Raw genomic sequence first — 13,720 nt, forward strand, 5'->3', positions numbered from 1 at the left:
AAGTATTACATTACTTTTATTGATGAATTTTCTAGATACACTAAAGCATATTTTCTTAAGTCTAAAGATGAGGCTAAAAACATATTTTTAAAATTTAAAGCAAAAGTGAAAAATAGATTAGACAGGAAAATTAAGAGATTTTGATTTGATAGGATTGTTGAATATAGTACTAAAAATCTAGAAGATTTTTGTGAGAAAAATTTTATTATACATGAGGTTAGTGCTCCCTTCCCTATACTACCTAAAAAAATGTTGTAGCCGAACAGAAAAATAGAACTCTTAAAGAACTGATGGATTCTATGCTTTTAAGATCTGATCTATCTGATAATATGTAGGTAAAAGTAGCCTTTTTATATATTATATTCTTAATAGAGTCCCTCATAAAAGTTAGACAAGACCTCATAGAAGTTGTGGAAAGGGTTTGCTCATAACTTGAAACTTCTGAAAGTGTGGGGGTGTTTGGCTAAGGTTGTTCTATCGGATTTTAAACGCAAAAATGTTTGTTTTAAGACTTATGATATTGTTTATGCTCAAAATATTGCTTTATAGAGATTTATATCTCTATGTGATCGTTCTATTTGTGAATCTAGAGATGCATAATCTTTTGAGCATATTTTTCCTTTAGAAATTACGGTGTTAGGTGATGTGCAAGGCAATGCTTGTACATCTATGTGAGATAATTCTCACGTTGTGCCTTGTTCGAATGTTATCTTTAATGAGCAGGAAATTGAAATTATAAGGAGTAAGTGCATAGAACATAGCCAATTATTGTCCTGATTTTATCACTACTTCTTTAGCTGAAATTTTTTATATCAATGTTTTAAATAATGAATTAGTGTCTATCTATTTAATAGAAGGAACCCTAAGACTTATGATGAAGCAATGAGATCAATAAATGTTATATTTTTGAAAAAGACTACTAAAAGTGAATTAGAATCTACAATTTCTAATCATAATTGGGACTTTTATGATTTGCCTACAGTTTGTAAACCAATAAGTAGCAACTGGATATTTATGAAGAAATTAAGACATGATTGCTAAATTGGAAAATATGGGCTAGACATGCTATTAAGGGTTTTAACCAAAAGAAAGGTGTTGATTGCTTTGAAACTTATTCTCCTGTTACTAAAATAGAGGCCACTAGAACTCTTATTGATATAACCGCTATTCATGTGACAACCCTAAAACTGGCTATGCTATATAATGCTTAATGTGTCTAGAATGCCTATGATTATACTGGGTTCACAAGGATTGATGCGCGTAGAACCAGACCTCTGAACCCTTAAGACAACCAAGCCAACTAACTTGGGGAGTTATTTGAGGTAGGAAAGGTTGGGTCCAGCCATGTAGGGCTCCCGGATATGAAGATATACTTGGATGAGTCTTTACCGGACTTAAAAAGGTGAAATCTTAAGTTTGGAGGGTGTAGGGGTAAAATTGTTTTCTTCAAGGCTAACGGTGCTTTCATAATTGATCTAAATATATAATTACTTATTTAATATTAATAAGGTGGAGGGGTATTTTGGGGAGACAGGGCCAAAATTGCCTTTTAGAGTGAAGTCTTGCTCCACCCATGTCCGAACCTAGGTGGAAGCGGTGATCTAAATTGCTTTTTATTTAAGTTGGTAAATTAATGTAATTTATTAATATTTATTATTTATTGTATTTAAAATAAAAGGGAAATCAGATTTTTTAATATTAAACTAAGCCCTATTTGACTTAGTCCTAAACTAGACTCCTAAGACTAAGATAACTATCTCCTCTCACGTGTATCTTTCACTTTCATGATCAAACCAACTCTCATTCACATTCTCTATGCCAAATAACATACAATAATAGAATATAAACTAAAGTTCTTCACACTTGAAGAACTCAAAACAAAAATTTTAAACAAACAACTAATAAAAAACGTTAGGCAAAGGAAGGAGATTTTCCGTCAAAAGTTTGGTGTTGACACTTGGATTTGGACGTGATTGTTGGAGTTGGTTTGGGCAGAAACATCGAGGTTTGAACTTCATATAAGGTATGATTTCTCTTCTCTCTTGGTCCCTTTCCCAAGATATCCTTAAATTTCTGAATATTCCGTCTCAAAACTAGGGTTGTATCCGCGTTGTATGTCCCTGTCACTAGCTCCATTGAATCATAGGTTGGTGATGTATGCTGGTAGAAAACTAGGGATAAAACGTGTTTTAACAATGCTTATGTGTTTAAATGTATGTTCGGAATTGTGTGACTTATGTTGTTGTTTTCCGAAAAATAACTACGTGCATTTGGGTGTGTTGTCGTGGCTATTGGTCACGGTTTAGGATTTGAAATGGCATGTTAGTTCTTTGTATTTTATGTACAAATATTTATGTCAATTGTGATGTTCATATGAGATGAAATGTGGCTGATTTTGAGTGATAACTCTTAGCTAAACGAATACATGAAAATGCACCTAAAACGTTCTAAATACACTATGAAATTCCCCTAAGAACTAATGTGTAATGGAATGGAAAACAAGTTTAAAATGTAACTAAAAATTTCCAGCACCTTGTTGATTAATTTCATCAAATTTAAGTTGTTTAAAATGTCATGAAAATTGAAGAAAAAAAAGTGACGTCACTGAGGGTCGAACTCGTGACCTCACCATGTTAAAAGTGGTGAAAATAAAGAAGTGAAAAAACAATGTGGTAAGGGGTACTCAAACCGTACTCTTGGCTGGAAAATAAAGTATAAAAATAAGAAATGACAGGAGTGGGATTCAAACCCACAACCTCTCGGTCAAGCTTATGGAAAAATAAAAAGAAAATTAGTATGAGACGCTATAGATGTACAAGGAGAATTAAAAAGAAAAATAAAGTGAGTGTGGGGGTTCGATCCCACAACCTCATGTTCCACTCGAAAAAAATCATAGAAAAAGAAATTAAAATAAACGGGGCTGTGGGGGTTCAATCCCACAACCCCTCATCCAAGAAAGAGAAAATTAAAATAAATAAAGGCGTTGGGGCATGATGTTGGGTCCCCAAGCCATGTGGACCAAAATAAAATAAATGAAAAATGTAAGTGTTGTCCAAGGAATCGAAACCAGGTTCCCTTGCATAAATTCAACATTGATACATAAGTCATACGTGAATTAAATGTTCAAGAATAATGTTGCCTACGTATATTGGAATCGAGATCTTGGCATACATACAAGTAAACCTAATATATATGTAACAAAATATAATAAGAACAATGAAAGGATAAAACCCTAGAAGGGTTAAGTATGAATGTGAAACACACAAAAAGGCCAAGTGCATTGGCATATGATGAAAGGAACATTCATGTAAAATGGGGTGAGTAATTATGATGAGAAAATGTTCTAATATTAATGATTGTTTTGACAATATTATATGAGGCTAATGTAAAATATGATAGCAATCTTAAATGATCCTAAGTAAATGTTACAAAAATGTACTCACTTATGAGAGTGTAAAATTAATGAAAAGACCTGTCTTTATGGACACTCTAATGAAATAATTGAGATTATCACACTTAATACTAATAAGGAGAATGGAAATCCTCATACTAGAATCCAACTTCCATGACGTATGATTTGAATATAATGGAAAATATATTGAGCACCGATAGACTAGATATGAGCGGTGATGCCTTCGTTCGGGAAGGGTGGAGGTTCACGTAACTCTCATGAGAGGAGACTGTCCAGCATGCCGGGTATGTGTTTCATTATATCTCCTAGTCTTCGAACATAAACTGCCAATATAGGGATATGAAGGAGTTCAATTGTCATGTACGCTACCATGTTTTGGATCGCTTTGGCCGGTGATTCCACCTCTTTTTGGTGTTGGGGAGACACTTGATTTAATGATGCTCATATGATCCATGTTGGTTAATGTTAAAGTTCCCCAAGAATGAATGAGTCAAGCCTCAAATGATGCACGTAAAGAAATGAATGATACTAAAGGTGTTAGGATAGGATAATCAAGAGGTGAGCTATACTTAAGTAATGACACTAGGTCATTCTTGATCATTGCACAGCGAACCCGATGAAAGTCTTAAACTACAATACCCCTATGAAAACGAGATTGGGTTTGTGTGTGTAGATTATCCTTGGAAGTGTCTATTTTACAAAACCACGGGACACAACCGTAGATCGTGCCCTGGAAGTCCTCTCTTTATAGTCAAGTGTCTTTCAGCTCCTCCTTTCTTTAATTCACAGGCACAGGAGGTCAAATTCCGATTGTTGTGAAAGTTACTAAGCGAATCTATTTAAACTTGTCATGACCCAATTTCTCGATCCATGAAGGAACCTACTATAACCCACCAGTAGGTAAGCTAAACCACAACCCAAAACAACACGTAATGGGTGACTTATCTCTTTTTACCAAGATCAATGAGGAGATCACAGATCATACACGCCAAATTCACCAAACAACAAGAAAGGGATTATCCACTTATCTCTCTTCTGTGCTTTGCTTCCATGTGTGCAATAACTACGATAAATCCTCAACACTTATGGAGATGACCAGCACAATAGCTAAGTATACTTTCAAACACTACTCTTTAGTACTACCAATAGTCTCCACAGGTACAAACACCTTCACTGAAGTGATAAAAACGGTTACTATCCCGAACAATAATTAATCTACCCACAATCTTCGATATGAGTTTGATTGTTGTATGACAATCTCCATAAACCCTTAAATTTTTCATCACACGAATTGGTCTCCTAGATGGTACATTTAGAATTGCGAAGGCAACCGCTAATTTTTCGCTGTGATACTTGAGCATGTGTGCCTTCTCCTCCACATCCACATCATGCATGGCCAATTTTGTGGCAGAGACATAACCTTCCTGCTTCATTAATAATTCTAACTCTTCAAAGAAAGCATATATTCTCGTGCTGTCTGGATGGATGGTATCCCCAACTGAAAAAGATGTATCTGATTTTACACCTCAACCCAGCTGTAACCAGGCATTTTTCTTACTCCCGCGTCCCTCATTTTTTTATCTCATCTTGCTAACGTCACACCATCTGCCAGAGGCTACATATAAATTTAAGAGGAGGACATACATCCCGGCATTCCAAGGCATTATACTTGCATGATTGACCTTCTGGGTGGAGCTTGGCGACTGGATGATGCTCAAAATATAATGAAGGACATTCCTTGTGAACCAGATGCTGATCCCTGGAGTTCCCTCCTGGGGGCAAGTAGGATTCACGGAAAAACTGAATTAGGAGAAAGGCTGCTGAAATGATTTTACATATAGCCGGTGTCTACACTAGCTTTTGAATGTATGAAGTGAAGTATGTCTGAATGAATGAAGCAGGCTCTGTATTTGCTAAAGAAGGATCCCTAGTTGAGGTCCCATATGTTGAGCCGTCATTTTTGGGGAGTCTAGATGTCAAGTCCATTATCCCAAAGTCTCTTGGCGTATGAATGAATGATATGAAAGATGTAATGTTATATACACAATATGTTATGTGCTATATGCAATATGTTATGTGCTATGTGTAATACATTATGTGTTGTGTTCCATATGATATGTATGATGATGCATGCTACTATCATGCATGACTTTCCTAAACCAAATTTTGCAAGTCCACTGACTTTCTTAATCCAAATTTGGTAAGTCTACTGACTTGATTTCTATAAATCATGTTGTTTGGAAAGAGCTATTCTTACTCATGCATGTCCTTCTTGTCTGCTTTCATTTACCCATACTTAGTATAATTTTGTACTAATCCCATGCAACTCTATATTTTTGGGTGCAGTCACACGGGGACGCTAGAGCTAACAGGTTGATGTTGCAGCTATCCGTTCGTTAATTTTTCATCCGGACTTGGTAGGCCCTGATGCGTTTGAGAACTTGTACGGTTATTGTCTAGCTTAGATTTAGGCTTTATCTAATGGAACATTTTCCACTAGTGTTTTTCCACTTTCATTTTAGACTTTGTATTGGTCCCGTTTTGGCAAGAATACCTTTAATGCAATTACGAACTATATCTTTCATTTGATTATCTCTATATTAGATGACTGATTTGTGAATGCCTATGATGTTAAGTTTAAAAATTTAGCATGAAATATGAAAACAAAAAGTTCAAATTTTCATCTAAAATTAACCTAGATGATGTCACAATGACATAGGTAGGCTTGTTTGTGACCTCTGAGAGGTCAACGATGCCGGTCTCATCTAGGGTGTAGATTCTGATTGTGACAAAGTTGGTATCAGAGCGCTATATTAAATTCAGAGGATAATAAGTTCACATCAACCACATGGAGTAGTTTCTAAGTCATGGTAGTGAAGTGCACCACTATCCTGAATTAGAGACTGCATGATGTGTAGGAAAATTTCCCTTCTTTGGATCTTATCGTGCCTTTCTTGTAACAACCCTAAAATTGATATACTAAGTGATACTTAATGTGTCAAGAATGCCTATGATTAGAATAGGGTTCACACAGATTGATGCGCGTAGAACCATACTTCAGAACCCTTGCTACATCCAAGCCAAATGAATTGGAGAGTTATTTCAGCTAGGAAATGTTGAGTCCAAGCATGTAGGGTTCTCGAATACGAAGATTTACTCGAAGGAGTCTTTACGGGACATAAAAAGAGGAAATCTTAGGTTTGGAGGGTCTAGGGGTAAAATGGTCTTTCTTCAGGCTAAGGTTAGTATCGTAGTTACCATAAATATATAATTAATTACTTAATAAGGTGGAGAGGCAATTTGGGGAGAGAGAGCCGAAATTGAGCGCTGGAAGCGAGGTCTTGCTCCACCCGGGCTCGAACCACGGTGGAAACAATGAATTAATGTGATTTTTATTTAAGATGTTGAAGTAATATAATTAATATTTAATTATTATTCATTCGCTGATTTATAATAAAATAAAAAAATGATTTTTTAATAATTAAGGAAAGCTTATTTGACTAAGTCATAAACTAGACTCCTAAGCCTAATATAACTCCTACTCTCTCGCGCGTTTATCTCTCCATTGACACGCTCAATCTCTCTTCCTATTCCTCACGAAATTTCTCTTCCAAATTAAGAGATAAAAGTAGAAAAATAAACAATGTTCTTCACAAATTAAGGATTCACATTAAATCACAAGAAAACAAACATTAATCGCACACTAGGCTAAGGGAGGTTGTAAATCGAGTGGAGTTGATATTGAAAAGGTTTAGACGAGTTCTTAGCTGATTTTTTTGGGAAGCAATTCAAGAGCTTTACGTCAAAAAGGTGTGGGTTTTATTCTCTCTTGGTCCCTTTCCCAAGAGACCCCTTAAGATTCTGTCAATTCTAAACCGAAAACTACGATTGATCCCGTTGCATGTCCCTGTCTCTAGCTCCCATTGATTCGTAGGTTGAGTATGTTTGCTTGTAGATGTTAGGCATGTAAGTGTTTTCATGATGAATATGTTCATGAATGTGTGTTTGTAATCGTATGTCTGAGAACCTATGTTTTCGAAAAGATGTGTATATGTGTACAATGTAGCCGTGACTATTACCTTTGGTTTGAGGTTCCAAATAACATGTTATGGTTGTATTATTACGTGTACAAACTTATATAAATCGTGATGTTCATAAGTGATGTAAAAATACTGAGTGCAATTTTTTATCGAATGAAATCTTTAAAATGCACCTGAAGAACTCACTAAAAAACTACTTAAAACGTCTAAACATTTTATGTGAAAGAAGTAAGAAAATAGGCTGCAAAAATGTCCAGCAGCTTGTTAATGAGTTTCAGCCAAGCTAAGGAGAATTTCATGCTATGAAAAAATGAATCAAAATATTTGAGGTCATTGGGGATTGAACCCGTGACCTCACCATGTGGAAAATCAATGAAATAAGATGAGAAAAAGGGAATGTGTCATGTGGGACTCGAACCACTGACCTTGGCTGGAAATTGAAAAATTAAAAGAAAAGAAATGAGAGGAGTGGTATTCGAACCCACAACCTTTCAGGCAGTAAAGGAAAAAAGGAAAAAAAGGAAAAGAAAAGGAATGTGAGGTGTGGGATTTAAACCCACGACATCTCTTAGGCAGAATTAAGGAGAATTAATATGCAAATAAACGAAAGTGAGGAATGGGAATCGAACCCAGGACCTCCAGGCAGCGAACAAAAGGAAGAAAAATTAAAAGAAAGGAAGTATGAGGCGTGGGAATTGAACCAATGACCTCATGGTTGTATAGGAGAAAGTGAGAAATAAAAAGAAAATAAAGTGAGACTTTGGGGGTTTAATCTCACAACCTCACTGCCAATGCATATCTATGTCAAACTTTAAATAAAAAAATAAAATAAGGAGGCTGTTGGGATTCGAACCCACAACCTCATAGTCCCTCGCGAATTAAAGAATAATTAAAGAGAGGCTGTGTGGGCTTGATCCCAAAGCCTCTTGGTCTAGGCGAATTAGACAATAAAATTTAATTAAAAAATAAAAGGGGTTGTGGGGGTTCGATACCACAAACCTTCGTCCAAATAAGAAGAGAATCCAAGGAGAAAAATAAATATAGAATGGTGGTTTTGGGGCTCCATCTAGGGTCCCAATATCATGAAGACTAAAAATAAAGTCAAGGAAAAATGTAAGTAGTGTCCAAGGGGTTCGAAATTTGATTCCCTTGCCCAATTTTTTGTATTGATATATAAATGATACATGAATTAAATGTTCAAGAATAATGCCACCTACTTAGATCAAAATCGAGATATTGTCATACATACAAGATACATAAGTCTTGTACTACCTAATCTTAGGAAGATATGAGTCAGTTAACAAACTATAAATTAAGCCTCATTGCTTTTATGTATAGACCCATAAGACTAGCATACGATTAAAAATAAGTGAACCTAAGAAGTATGCAATGAAATGATGAAATAAACAATGGAAGGATGGAATGAAAAAATGAAAGGTTAAATGAGCAATGAAATGATGAAACTCTAGAAGGGTTAAGTAAGAGTGTGAAACACACTAAATGGCCAAGTGCATTGGCATATGATGAATAAACATTCACGTGAAATGGGGTGAGTAATTATGAAGAGAAAATGTTCTAATGTTAATGAATATGGTCACAACATGATATGAGGCTAATGTAAAGGATGGAAGCAATCTCAAATGAGCATAAGTAAATGTTACCAAACTTACTCACCTATGAGAGTGTAAAGTTAATGAAGAGACTAGTCTCAATGAACTCTCTAATGAAAGTATTGAGATTAACATACTTAATACTAATGATGATATGAGAAATCATCTATTGAGCTATGATGTCCTCATACAATAAGCCAGCTTCCCTGACGTTTGAGTTAAATGTAATGAAACTTTATACTGAGCACTGATAGACTAGCTATGAGCTGTGATGCTTTCTTTCGGGAAGGGTGAAGGTTCACGTTACTCTCATGAGAGGCCACTATCCAGCATGCCGGGTTTGGGTCTTCTTATATCTCCTAGTCTTCGAACCTATACAACCAATATAGGGATCTGGAGGGGTTCAATTCCCATGTACGCTAGCATTTCTTGGGTCACTTAGGCCAGTGATTCCACCTATTTTTGGTGTGGGGTTTCATGACACTGGATTTCATTATGCTTACATGATCTATATCGGTTAAAGTTTTAGTTCCCAATGAATGAAGGAGGCGAGCCTCAAATGATGCACAAATGAAATGAATGATACCAAAGGTGTTAGGATAGGATTATCAAATAGTAAGTTAGATTCAAGTAATGACATTAGGTAATTCTTGGTCATTCCACAACAAACCCGATGAAAGTCTTAATCTACATCCTAGGTATAGATGGTGTTTACATTGGCCCATGAACTAAATGAAATGGAGTACGTATGAATGAACGAAATAGACTCTGTGTTTGCTAAAGTAGACTACCTAGTTGAGGTCCCATATGTTGAGCCCTCATTTCTGGAAATTCTTAATGTTAAGTCCATGATTCCAAGGTCTCATGGCATATGAATGAATGATATGAAAGATTTTGTGTTCTATATGTGAAATATATTATGTGCTGTTTGCAAAATGATAAGTTTGATGATGCATGTTACACTCATGGCATGACTTTCCAAATCCAAATTTTGCAGGTCCATTGACTTTTCTAATAAAAATTCGGCAAGTCCACTGATTTGATCTTCCATAAATCATGTTGATAGGAAAGAGCTATTCTTTATCATGCATGTCTTTGGTGTGTTCTTGCATATACCCATTCTTAGTACAAGTGTGTACTAATTCCATACAAATATATATTTTTAGGTGCAGGTACAGGTGGATGTTAGATCTTACAATACGACGTTGCAACTATCCGAATGTGGAGATTTCATCCTGACTTGGTAGGACCTCATGGTTTCGAGGTTGTATATTGTTATAATCTAGCTTAGATGTAGACATTAACTAGTGGAGCATGTTCCACTAGTGTTTCTTTCTACTTATATTTTAGATTTTGTATTGGTATCATTTTGGCAAAAATACTTAAATGCAATTATGAATTGTTTCTTTCATTTGATGATCTTAATGTTAGATGGTTGATGGTGAACAATTACGTATGTACTAGAATGTTAGTAAGCATGTCACCAAAAAAAAGTTTCAATGTTTCCGCTAAAAATTATCCTAGATGAATTACGAATGACGTACGTAGGCTTGTCTGCAACCTCTAAGAGGTCAAAAATGCTGGTATCGTCTTGGGTGTAGATTCTTGTCGTGACATTTCGTAATATATGATTTTCTTGGTGGTGTCTAACATCAATGCTTGTTGTTTTTCAGAAAATGAATACTAGGAGAACAATTGGTTAATGGAGAGGAGGAGAAGCTGCTGAGGGCAATCAGGTTCCACCCCAGGCTCCAGTTGAGGGAGTCATTATGTCGGTTAACCCTGTTGGGATGACTGATGCCTAGGTGAGGTTATCTCTGGCCTAGATGGCACATGCTATAACCATGCAGGCCAAGGCATGCGTGACCAATTAAACCGGCATAATTTTCAGAGGGAGAACCCACCGGTTCATAGTATGGCTAACAGGCTGAGAGACTTAACATGTGTAAATCCTCCTATCTTCACAAGGTCTAAGACTTCGGAGGATCCTCAGGAGTTTGTGGATGAGGTTCATAGGATTTTTGTGGCTATGGGGGCCACAGATACTGAGAAGGCAGAGTTGGCTTTCTATCAACTCAAGAATGTTGCACACACTTTGTACAAGATGTGCCAAAATAGCTGAGTTTTGGGCGGAGTTCCGATAACTTTGGTGCTGTTTAAGATAGCCTTCCTTGAGAGAATCTTTCCTCAAGTGGTGAGGGAGGCGAGGATTGTGGAGTTCATTAACCTTAAGAAGGGATCCATGACAGTCAGAGAGTATTCCCTAAAGTTTGTTATGCTTTCTAGGTATGCTACTTCCCTTGTATCTAGCAGCAAGGATGACATGAGAAAGTTCCTCATAGAATTCAATGGAAAACCTTGAAGAGTAGTGTCAGTTTGCGATGCTCCACGATAACATGGACCTCTCCAGGTTGATCGTACATGTACAACAGGTAGAGAATGGCCGGAAAAAGACGGGCATCCATGATGCTAGGCTGCCTAAGCCTAAGATTAGACATGTCCTAGTAATATAGGCAACAGAAACAACTTTGGCATCTATGAGCAGCCTAGATTAAAAAAAGGGAAACAGAGTTCTGGGAACTCTAACTCTCAGAGGAGTGAAACACCTAGAGGAGGTAGAACTGAGCCAAGGAAGGACAATGAAGGTGAGATACAACGTCCCAAAAAGGATTGTGCTAAGTGTGGCCGTGCTCACTGTGGAGAGTGTAGACAGGGCACTAATGCCTTCTTCGATTGAGGTAAGAGCGGGCACATGGTTAAGGACTGTCCACAGAAAAGAGATCAGGATTGAGGTAATGCTCATCCTAGACCTAATCCACGGGATACAGAAGCAGTCGAGCCTCATAGAGGAACATGTTCTACGCTCTGAAGGGAATGGAGGAGCAGGAGAAGTGCACTGATGTGGTCACAAGTATGTTGCAAGTATTCTCAACTTCTATTTATGTTTTACTTGATCCAGGGTCTACACTTTCCTTTGTAACTTCTTTGCTTCCTTTCAGTTTTTAGATATTGCCTGAAGTTCTGCATGATCCTATAGTGTTTCGTACACCTTTCGGAGAAAAATTAAAGATCTGGTAGAGTACACAAGGATGGCCCAATAGTTGTGTGTAAGAACTGGTAGAGTATACAAGGATGGCCCAATAGTTGTGTGTTGTAAGACTATGTCTGCAGACTTGGTTCAGTTACCAATGCATGATTTTGATGTTATTCTTGGCATGGACATTCTTCATAGTTGTTATGCTTGCATGGATTATCGTAATAGGGTTGTTATATTTTATTCTCTAATGAAGAAGAGCTAGTCTTGGAGGGGTACAACTCGAGTCATCTTAATCCCTTGATTTTGAACCTAAATGCCAATAAAATGATTTGGATCATGACATTCTTTTCATAGACTCAGTGTCTGTAGTGAATGAGTTCTAAGATGTATTTTCTGATGATTTTCCTGGACTTCCTCCCCTTCGAGAGGTTGACTTTAATATCGACTTAGAACCCGATACTAAACCAATTTCAATTCATCCATACATAATGTCTCTAACTGAACTGAAAGAGTTGAAGCTGCAGTTAAAAGATTTCACTGATAAGGGTTTCATTAAGCCAAGTATATCCCCTTAAGGCGCTTCAGTGTTGTTTGTGAAAAAGAAAGATGGAACCCTTATAATGTGTATCAATTATTGGCAGCTCAACAAAATCATTGTCAAGAATAAGTATCCACTTCAAATAATAGATGACTTGTTCGAATAACTCCAAGGGTCTAGTTTCTTCTCGAAGATTGATCATCGTTCAGGGTACCATCAGCTCAGGGTTAGGGATGGAGATATCCAAAAGTCAGCCTATCATACCCGTTATGGTCACTACGAGTTCCTAGTTATGTCATTTGGTCTCATGGATGCACCTTCTGCATTTATGGTTCTCATGAGCAGGGTCTTTCGTGAATAAATTGTCTCTTTTGTCATAGTATTCATTGATGACATTCTCGTCTACTCTAAGACCAAAGAAGAGCATGAAAAACATTTGAGACTAACCTTGCAGATACTTAGACAACATAAGTTGTATGCCAAATTCAGCAACTGTGAATTCTATCTTAGATCAGTGACCATCCTGGGTCATGTTGTGTCCAATAATGGTGAGGAGGTAGATCCCCGGAAGACTGAAGCTATTAAGAATTGGCCAAAATCTCTTACTCCCACAGATATTCGTAGTTCTAGGTATTAGATGGTTGTTATCAAAGGTTCGTGGAGGGTTTTTCTTCAATTGCTGCCTCACTAACAACTTTGACTAAGAAGAAGGCCAGGTTTGATTTGACAGAGGCTTGTTAGAAGAGTTTCTAGGAGATCAAGGATAGAATCACTTCAGCCCGGGTTCTTACTTTGCTTTATTGTGGTGAGAACTACACTGTGTATTGTGATGCATCTAGTGTTGGTTTGAGTTGTGTTCTTATGCAGGGTGCTAAGGTGATAGTTTATGCGTCTAGAAACTCAAGGTTTATGATAAGAATTATCCCACTATTGATTGGAAGTTAGTGTTTGCCCTTAAATTATGGAGGAACTACTTATATGGAGTGCATGTGGATGTGTTCCCAGACCGCAAGAGTTTCCAATACGTGTACACACAGGGAGAGTTGAATCTACGTCAGTGGAGATCGTTAAAGTTTTTGAAGG

Source organism: Solanum lycopersicum, chromosome 11 (assembly GCF_036512215.1).
Source record: "Solanum lycopersicum chromosome 11, SLM_r2.1".
Taxonomy (NCBI): Eukaryota; Viridiplantae; Streptophyta; class Magnoliopsida; order Solanales; family Solanaceae; genus Solanum; species Solanum lycopersicum.